The 10982-nt window shown below is 35.0% G+C and overlaps 2 non-coding genes across 2 annotated transcripts; one reads left to right on the top strand and one right to left on the bottom strand.

The window, feature by feature from the left end:
- Window positions 1-2085: 2085 nt before the first annotated feature.
- Window positions 2086-2192, bottom strand: LOC131171603 (small nucleolar RNA R71). Its single transcript, XR_009142263.1, has one exon. It is a non-coding gene; the product is annotated as a small nucleolar RNA R71 (small nucleolar RNA).
- A 7478-nt stretch (window positions 2193-9670) lies between these two features.
- On the top strand, window positions 9671-9777 carry LOC131171698 (small nucleolar RNA R71). The gene has a single exon (XR_009142356.1). It is a non-coding gene; the product is annotated as a small nucleolar RNA R71 (small nucleolar RNA).
- The last annotated feature ends 1205 nt before the right edge of the window (window positions 9778-10982 follow it).

Below are 10982 nucleotides of genomic sequence, written 5' to 3'. Positions count from 1 at the left end.
GAATTTTGGTGTATTTTGATCATAGTAGCTATTTAGAAGAAATTAGAGTTGAATTATAAAATTTTGAAGTTGAGTTAAAGAAACCAAAAGTTGCACAACCTACGACACAACTTGGGTCACAGGTTGTGTTGCAGGTTGTGTCGTTGTCAGATATGAAGTTTTTCTCAGGCAGAAGGTTTCACAACCTACGACACAAGGTACGACATAACCGATTCAACTTGTGTCGTTTTAATGAAAATGGCAAACGTGGCACTTTCGTCCCTCTGATTTAATACATCACTTTCTCCAGAATCTTCTGCCTTTTTACCCATTTTAGGCCAAACCTCTGAACCATATAAAAACTTCCTTTTCTCTTTCTTTGAAAAAGGAGAAAAAGAGGGAGATTTTGCAAGAGAGAGAGAGAGAGGAAGAGAAGCTCGTGAAATCGTTTTGCAGCAGCAGCAGAGGATGCCTTCTGCAACATTCCAGCAGCAGATTCTTTATCATTTTACTAGGTTTTTCTGTTCCTTAGCTTAGATTTTCATTATTTGTTCATTTTTATACTTGGGTTTGTCTTGAAACCATGATTTGTGAGTAGATCTTTGAGATTCTAGAGATGGGTTTGTAAATATTGCTTTGTATTGTGGTTTTTGAACTGATTTAGTCATTTAAATGAGATTGCTCCATTTTGATTTATTACTTGTGAGCTTGTTGCCTTGCTTGATGAATGGGCCCTCATTAAGTTAAGTTTTAATCCTTGACAGATGGACTGAAAGGTGAATGTTTGGGATAGATAATCTTGCAATAAACTTAGTTTTCTTAGTGTTAGAGATAAGCGAAGAGGATTAAGGGGACTTTCAAAAATCAATTAGAGCTTTAATTGGGTTTTTGTCAGGTTTGAAATACCGTGAAACAGGGTTTGATTTGATGAATACCAACTTTGAAATGCTTGAAAAAGGTTTCAAAGAACTAAGAATTGATTTCCCTCAAAATTGCAATTCTCATGTGTTTGGCTAAATTAGGGATAAACCATATGCAAACAATATTGAAAACCCTATCTCTAGAATCACTTTAATTTTTATTGAATTTAGATTTAATTCCTCCCAATTTCATAATTAGCAATTTCAATTTAAATTTCGGTAATTTAGTTTAATTAATTTAGTTAATTGTTTGATTTAGCTTAAATTCCTCAAATACCAATTTTAAATTTTCAATTTCATTTTTTTTTAATATCTTTAAATTTTATCATTCTAATTAGCTTATCATTTTATTTCCAATTTAAGCACAATTCCTTGTGGGAATGATATTATTTTTAAAATTATACTATTGTGACCCGTGCACTTGCAGAAGTTATTTCACAGCTAACACACCAAGTTTTTAGCGCCGTTGCCGGAGAATTATTTGTTTTTAAGTTGGATTTTAATTGTTTTAAGCTTATTAGAATTTTTATTTTCTTTTATTTTCACTGTTGTTCCTTGTATTTTTCAGGTACTTTTCTTGTTTACGAGACGATCGAAAAGCACAAGTGATACTGAATTGTTGTTCAACCCTGAAATTGAAAAATTATGTCGAGCCAACAAAAAGGAATCTAAGAGGAGAAAGGAAGAAGAAAAAGAAGAACAACAAAGGTTTGAGCAAGAGGAGAAAATTGAAAATATGGAGAATCAAAATAGAGCTATTAGTGGAAATAATGGAGGAAATGAGCAAAACAAGCAGAATGAAGTTGTTAATCAAAATGATCCTCAGAGAAGATCCATGTTAGATTATGCTTTTCCTAGATGTGCATATGTGAGAGATAGCAGACCTATTATTGGAGCTAATCAATTTGAGTTAAAGACCGGTCTTATTCAAATGGTTCAGAATTCACAATTTGGAGGTAGTCCACTTGAAAATCCTCAATCTCATTTGAAGAAATTTTTGATGATATGTGGCACATAAAGACAGCCTGGAGTTTCAGATGAAGTGATTCGGCTCACCTTATTTCCATTCTCTCTTCGGGATTCAACATTAGAGTGGTATGACTCACTTCTACAAGCTACTATAGCTACTTGGGAGCAGCTATCTCAAGCTTTTCTATCTCAGTTTTTCCCACCTAGGAAGACCACTCATTTGAGGAATTTGATGGTAGCTTTTAAACCAAGGGATGATGAAACTTTGTATGAATCTTGGATGAGATTTAAGGAGCTTGAAAGGTAATGTCCTCATCATGAAATACCCAAATGAATGATTGTTCAGAATTTTTACACCAGAGTTACTCCAGCCATAAGAAACACAACTGATTCACAAGCAGGAGGAGATTTCATGAGAATGACAAGTGAAGAATGCTATGATCTATTAAAGAAGATTGCTCATAATACCCATTTATGGGGAAATCCTAGAGCACTTAAGCCAAAGAAGGCTAGGATTTATGAACTTGACTCAGTTAGCTACATGAATGCAAGATTTGATCAGTTGACTCAGCTTCTTAGTGATTTTTGCACAAAGCCAACAACCTCAACTCCTACAACTATGCAACAAGTTGCCTACACAGATGGAACCCAAAGCTATGGAGTTGATTACTTTTCTTATGGTGATGATTATTTGTAAGAACAAGCTGCCTATGCAGGAGGTTATCAACAGAAACCTATGGGAAATTCTTACTCCAATGTGAACAACTCAACATGGAGACCACAAGCAACTTTCGCTCAACAAAGTCAAAGCTCAAATTATGCTCATAACCAGCAGTACATGCAGCAGAATAGGCCTCAATTTCAGCCTCAATTTCAGCCCACAAGGCAGCCACAACCTGGATATCAAGCAAGAGCACAACAATCCCTTCCACCTCATGAACCGAAGCCAACCTTGGAAAGCATGATGGAGAAATTTTTTTCTGAACAAAGCAAGATGAATAGCAAATTGGAGGAAGAAATGCAACACATGAGACAAACCACGGATCAATTACAAGCCCACAATCGTATGTTGAAGACTCAATTGGCTCAATAAGTAAGCTCATTAGGAAGTAAATCCTATGGCAAACTACCTAGCCAACCACAAAATCCTCATGAACAATGTAAGGTTGTGACCTTGAGAAGTGATAAGAAAGTTGGTTAAGAGAGTGAAAACAAGAGAGAAGAAAAATAGAGCAAAAAAGACAAAAATTCTGTTGAGAGCAAGAAAAATGAAAAAGAAGAAGAAAGCAAATGTGAGCAAGATGAGGGAGAGAAACCATACATCCCACCTGAGCCTTACAAGCCCACCCTTCCCTACCCTCAAAGATTCATCAAGCATAAACTAGACAAACAATTTGGCAAATTCCTTAAAGTGCTAAAGAAGTTGTATATCAATGTGCCATTCACTGAGGCACTATCCCAAATGCCAAGTTATGCCAAGTTTTTGAAGGAGATTCTTACCAACAAGAAAAGGCTAGAAGATTATGATACCATCAACTTAGGAGAGCAATGCAGTGCTATAATTCAGAAGAAGTTATCTCCCAAACTCAAAGATCCGGGTGTGTTTTCCATTCCTTATCATATAGGTGATAATTGTGTGGCAAATGCCTTATGTGACCTTGGAGCTAGTGCCAGCCTAATGCCACTTTCAATATATGAGAAGTTGAATATGGGAGAGTTGAAGCCCACAAACATGTATATTTCATTGGCTGACCGTTCAATTAAGTATCCAGAAGGCATTCTAGAAAATGTGCCTATCAAGGTTGGAAAATTCTATATTCCGGTGGACTTTGTCATTTTAGATATGGAAGAAGACACAAAAATTCCTATCTTATTGGGAAGACCCTTTTTGGCAACAGCTGGTGCATTAATTGATGTAAAGGGTGAGAAATTGACACTTTGAGTGAGAGATGATCAAATGATATTCAACATCAATCCAGCCATGAAAAGGAAACATGAAGAAGTTGAGTCTTGTTTGGGGTAGACATTATTAATGAGATTGTTCAAGAGCTTTTCAGAAAAAGCTATCCACAAGACCCTCTTGAAAATTGCTTAGTCCATGGTGGGAGCATTGATGATGACAATCACAACATAGCTGCTTTTGCACTATACTTGGAGAGCTATCCACCACATCCTGAAGCCACAATTTTTCAGCTTGAAGAAGTGCAAATTTTGGAGATTAAACCACCATCATTAAAGGTAGAGGATGCCCCAAAGGTAGATCTTAAACCTCATCCTTCCAATCTCAGGTATGCTTTTCTTGGACCCAATGGAACATATCCTGTTATAATTAATGCATCTTTGACTGATATTGAGATTAACAAATTGTTGAGAGTTTTGAGAGAATATAGGAGAGTTTTGGGTTATACAATTGATGATATAAAGGGAATTAGTCCAACAGTCTGTATGCATAGGATTTTCCTAGAGCCAAATAGTAGACCTTCTATTGAACACCAAAGAAGATTGAATCCTACAATAAAGGATGTTCTGAAAAAGGAAATCCTGAAATTACTAGCTGCTAGAATTATTTACCCCATTTTTTACAGTGAGTGGGTTAGTTCTGTGCATGTTGTACTAAAAAAAGGTGGGGTGACAGTTGTTAAAAATGAGAATAATGAATTGATACCCACTAGAACTGTTACAGGCTGGAGAATGTGCATAGACTATAGGAAGTTGAACAATGCTACAAGAAAAGACCATTTTCCCCTTCCTTTTATGGATCAAATGTTAGAGAGATTAGCCAAGCATTCTTACTTTTGTTACCTAGATGGATATGAGCTAGAAGGACCAGCATCAGTATGCTGTCCTATACCCTGTGATTGCTGCTGCTCTGTACTCTCATGTCCCCCATTTACCAACACATAAGCATCACCCCTCTTTACACAAATTTTCATTTGAGTCATAATAATTCTATCTAGAAAAGACTGGCCAACTATAGACACCATAGCATACTGGTTAGGGTTAAAACCAAATGATTTGGCAATTACAGTCACCATCCCTCCAATAACTATACTGCCAGCTGAATGCTTAAAGACTATATGTTCCATATGTGAGCAAAGAAAATAAGCACCATTTATTTTTTTCTTCTCTTTCATGCACCATAAAAAGAATAAATCATTCTTTCCTATAACCCCATTACTGTGCCCTCTACCTAATATAGTGTAAGACATGAATCTTTGCAAGTATCTCAAAGCAGGGTCTTGAATAGCTGAGGCCTTAGCAGAACTAGGGTTGTAGTATTTCCTGTAATCTATACACATCCTCCACCCTGTGACAATTCTAATAGGTATTAACTCATTATTTTCATTTTTCACAACGGTCACAGCTCCTTTCTTAGGAACTACATGAACTGGGCTAACCCAACTACTATCAGAAATAGGATAAATGATCCCAGCTTCAAGAAGTTTTAAGACTTCTTTCTTCACCACCTCTTTCATATTAGGATTTAACCTTCTTTGATGTTCTATGGTAGCTTTAAATTATCCTCTAAAAGAATCCTATGCATGCATACGGTAGGGTTTGTACACTTTATGTCATCAATGGTGTACCCAATGACTTTTCTATGTGCTCTTAACTCTCTCAGCAATTTTTCAACTTGTACATCACTAAAATTTGCATTAATGATGATAGGATAAGTTGAATTAGGTCCAAGAAAAGCATACCTTAATATAGGTGGAAGTGGTTTGAGGTCTACCTGTGGCGCGTCCTTCTCATCTAGCAAAGATGGGTGTGCAACTTCATATTTCAATTCTTCAACTTGCAAAACTTGATCTCTTACAACTTCTTGAGTAGCTTCCAAAGTTTGAGCAAAAGCTGCAACTTCAGGATATTCATCCTTTGTTGTTCTCCTATGTATCAAACAATTCTCCAAAGGGACCTCAGGATATCTTTTCTTAAATTCTGCTTCCAGAATCTCATCAATAACATCCACCCTTAAACAAGGATCAACTCCATGACGTTTCTTCAAAGTCTGATTCAAATTAAATTCCACATCCTCTTCTCCAACTTTTAATGTCAATCTACCTTTCTTTACATCAATTATAGCCCCTGCTGTGGCTAAAAATGGCCTTCCCAAGATGATAGGTATGTGATATCCTCTTCCATTTCAAGAACCACAAAATCCAAAGGAATGAAAAATTTTCCAACTTTTAAGGGCACATTCTTCAAAATTCCCACTGGATATTTGATGGATCTATCAGCTAGTTGCAAAGAAATGGTGGTGGGCTTCAAATCTCCTACCTTTAGCTTTTCACAAATGGAGAGTGGCATCAAACTTACACTAGCTCCAAGATCACACAATGCCTTTTCAATACTAATATCCCCAATGTGACAAGGAATAGAGAAACTTCCTGGATCCTTCAATTTTGGTGGAAGTTTATTCTGTAAGAGAGCACTACACTCCTCTGTTAATGCTACAGTTTCATAATCTTCTAATTGAAGGAGCAAAAGCATGAGAAACACAAGTTTATACCATTGAATTTAAAAATTTTCACCTAGAGTCACATGCATCATGCAAGATTTATTTTTATCTATTTGATTTCAATGATAAATAACATATTAAAACTCTTTTAATATGTTTTTTGGATCTATATTTGCCATTTAAGATTTTAGAATTAATCAGATTAATTTTAGAACCCTAGATTAAATCAAGAACAAATACACAAACCTCTTGATGCACTGCAGTGTATTTGTGCCTTTCAGATGCATCTTCAGGACACCAGATGTTGTCCCTCTAGCTTGTCCACACCAAGAACACCTATGGCAACCCTTGAACAGCTTCTAAAGCTTTTTCTATGAATTAGAAAATAAAGTTCTGCCTTTTAAGAGATTAAAGATGTAACCAGAACACTAGAAATAATTTCTACTATTTTTAATTCAAGAGATTGTTTGCTAATCTCTTGAAATAGATGAGAGAAGAAGATGAAGAGAGAAAGGGAGCTTCAAGGTGGCGGTACAAAGGAGAATAGCTACTGGTTGTGTTATTTTCTTTTTATAACAACACTTATATAGCTAGGATAACACATTAAACCCTTGCCACATTTCACCCACTGATTGGTTCTAGGCTTAATTGAACCAATCACATTGTGCCAAGTGTCAAACCTATATTTAATCTTAATTTTAATCATCTTACATGATTAAAAGACATTTGGCAAGCTTATGTGTAGTGCCATGTGTCATCATCTCATGGTGCCACATGTCACCCTGTGAAATGACCAAAATGCCCCTGTGTCTTAATTTTGAGTTCTCAACCCAAAATAATTATTTCTTTTCTTCTAATCAATTTATATCAAATATAAATTAATTAATTAATCTCTATTAATTAATTTCTCATTAATTAAATTCATATTTAAACACTTTAAATATAAATTTAACTTATATTATACATCCAATAATCTATATTTGGTTTCAAGTCATGCTAGGGACTTTGCAATCTAATTGCAAACCAAACATATTTAATTAATCAATTAAACTCTTTAATTAATTAATTAATTAAATCATATTTAATTAGGTGATAACTTGTGTATGTGTGTGACTTACTAAGCTCATCACTAATTGGCAATGAGATATGATATCAACTCTTAATATCATTAGAACTCTTTCTTACCATAAATGATTTCTCTAAACCATTTTATGAACCTCATAGACCATGGTTAACACCTAGCATAGCATGCCATAGCCACCCATTCAGTAATAAGGTTTACCTTAAATGAACCTATAATCATATGTTACCATGCACTAGAATCTCTCTGTTATAAAATCCCAACTCAAGCTGGAGTCATGGTTTATGTCAAACTCTATTTGCTATGAATATTATGTTCTCTTTTAATTCTAGTTCTTGATTAAAAGATTTTTCTCATCAGAAAATCTTTTCTGAATAAATCTATCTGTCCTGGCCAGAAACTTGAAACATAAAAAACAATTAAATGAACATAAGATTTTATCCCTATTTACTTAGAGGAACAGATTCCATCTTGATCAACACCTACCTCCATATATAACTAGTAGGAGCCAACACATGCCCATATACCCATACACAGTACAAGTATGAAAGCAATATCAAACTCAAACCACCTATATACAAGATAACTGTGCTATCTCAGGTCTAAAGATTATATGCACTGATATGATTTATGACAACGCATTGACAAGAGTAAACTCCATGTGCTTGTCATAAACGTCACTGATTCGACCTACTTATCATGTATAAGTGCCTATCATGTTTGTTATATGGCATGAGACTCACCATTCCATCTTATTTATATCTCATATAAATAACTTGGGAACAAACATGAATACAATCTTTCTGGATAAGTCATGTCCTTATTGTGAAGTATCCTCGATTGTGAACCTATTTATGATACTTTGTGCTAGAAATACTGTCACTCATAATCTTAACAACTTAAGAATAGAATTTCTAACAAAATATCAATGGACCTTTTCTATTACACATAAATATATTATGTAAACGGAAAAGTGAAAATGTCTTTTTATTAATAAAAGATGTACAAGATACATACTAAATGATATGCTCTAGGGCATACTACTAACACTAATCTCCTCTTGTTTGACAAAATTTCTTTCAGGAATTTAGCATATGAGGGCATTTGAGAAATTGCACCTGTAAATGGAATGTTGATATATAATTTCTTCAAAACTTCAAAAAATTTCCCAAACTGCTTATCTAGCTTTGCTTTCTGAAACCTCTGAGGATATGACAATGGTGGCTTGTATGGTGGTGGAGGCACATACTTTTCCTCTTCTTCTTTTTCAATTTCCTTTTTTTTTTGTTTGCTTCCTCATTAACTTCATCATGATTCGGAATAGATTCATTTTTGTTTTCATCTTCTTTCTTCTTTTCCTCTTCTACCTCATATTTCTCTTCTTCTCCCACAATTTTCCCACTCCGTAGGATCATTGCCTTGCAATGTTCTCTAGGATTCTCTGGTTGACTTGGAAGTTTCCCTTGTGCTTTGCTAGAAGAGCTTGCTTGTTGAGCTATTTGGTTTTTCAACATCCTCTTATGAGTGGCAAACTGGTCTATCCTTGAAGTTAATTTTTGAATCATTTCTCCTTGTTTTTATTGAGCAGTTAAGAAATTTTCCATCATAGACCTCAAAATTGAATCTTTGTTTGAAGACTGAACTAGTGGTTGTGGAATAGGTGCATTTTGATTCCTTTGTGGTGGAAATCCAGGTGGTACTCTGTTTTGCTGAAAATTCTGCTGCTGCTGCTGCTGGAAATTAGGAGGTTATTGATAATTCTGTTGCTGCCCTTGTCGACCTCCCCAAGAAAAGTTAGGGTGGTTCCTCCATGCTGGATTATATATAGCAGAAAAAGGATTACCAACTAGTTTCTGATTGTAATTCCCAACAAAATCAACTTGCTTATTTCCAAACTCTTGCCCTTAGGAAGGAAAATCATTGATACAATGCATATTTCCCACACCAACATCTTCTGTATGACTAGATCCTCCAATTGATGAGTCAACCTTCATGCTTAACTTATCCATTTTTCTCATCAAAGCATCAAATTTGGCATTGAACATACTCATGTCATCTAATTCATATACAATAGCTGGTGGCTTCTTCATTTCATTTCTTTCACAGCTCCATTGATAGTTGTTGTAAGCGATTTTATCCAATGCTAAATAAGCTTCATATTCTGACTTCTCCATAAGATCACCTCCTGAAGATGCATTAATTATACTTCTAATTGCTAGAGAAACACCATTGTAGAAATGTCGAACTAGCATCCATTTAGGGATTCCATGATGTGGACATCTCCTTTGAAGATCCTTATATCTCTCCCAAGCTTCATAGAGACTCTCATCATCCCTTGGTCTGAAAGAAGTTAATTTATTTCTCAATTTGACAATCTTGCCAGGAGGAAAGTATTGAGCCAAGAAAGCTTGTGATAACTCATCCCAAGTAGTTATTGAACCCAAAGGTAATGAATGCAACCACTCCCTAGCACGCTCCTTCAAAGAAAAAGGAAATAATCTTAATCGAATGGCATCATCTGACATTCCATTTATCTTCAGCATGTCACTAATCTCAAGAAAATGTGCAAGGTGCACATGTGGACTCTCAGTAGGACCTCCCCCAAACTGTGATTGTTAAACCATTTGACAAAGTGAGGGCTTCAACTCAAAGTTGTTTGCTTCCATTCTAGGCCTTGTAATACTCGATCTAAAATCTCCAAAACTAGGAAAAGCATGATCCTTAATTAATCTGTTGTTGTTGTTTGCCATAGCTTCTATCACTTGTTGCTCTTGCTGTCTTTGAATTCTTAGTTCAGCTTTTCTTCTTTTAGACTCTGCTCTTAAAGCTTTAGCTGTCTTTTCAATCTCAGGATCAAAAATTAAATCAATTTCTGCACTTTTTGTTCTTCTCATATAAAAGATATGTACCTAAAAAATCAAAACAAGAAAATCTCAAAGTATAATGATAAAAAAAAGAAATTAAAATAAAAAATAAAATGCCCAAATTAACCAAACAATCAATCATCTAATATCAAACAAAATAAATCCCCGACAATGGCACCAAAAACATGATTGCATACTCCGCAAGTATACGGGTCGTTCAAGTAGTAAAGAAAAAATATCGTCCCATAGATATTTGTTGTTTAAGTACCAAACTATGAAAGTTATGATTATTTGGGCTATCGATAATTTGTGCCAAAAATAGAGTAAGAGATGTAGCAAATTAAATTGGGAGAAATAAGAAAATTATAATGAATTAAGTATTTTTGTCACCTTTTTCAATCACTGAATTCTAGAACGTTGTGCCCACATCTCTTCTTCCCCACGCATTAATTCCCTTAGCCCTTTTATATATATATATATATATATATATATATTTCCTTCTGCTCCTTTATCTTTTCAACAGATTCGAACCCCTCTTGTAACCATTTTAACCCTTATTTGCAATCAACCATTTGCCCAGATACACTTCAAAACTAGGCTTTCTCCCATTCCTTCAATGCAATACTACACATTCTAATTCTACCCTCCACATCACACCCACTCGAACCAATACCCTAAGTTTTCCATACTTCTTTAATGACCTTATAACA

This window comes from Hevea brasiliensis, chromosome 12 (genome assembly GCF_030052815.1).
Source record: "Hevea brasiliensis isolate MT/VB/25A 57/8 chromosome 12, ASM3005281v1, whole genome shotgun sequence".
NCBI lineage: Eukaryota > Viridiplantae > Streptophyta > Magnoliopsida > Malpighiales > Euphorbiaceae > Hevea > Hevea brasiliensis.
The sequence above is the reverse complement of the archived record's forward strand: the minus strand, read 5'-3'. Positions and strand labels throughout refer to the sequence as shown.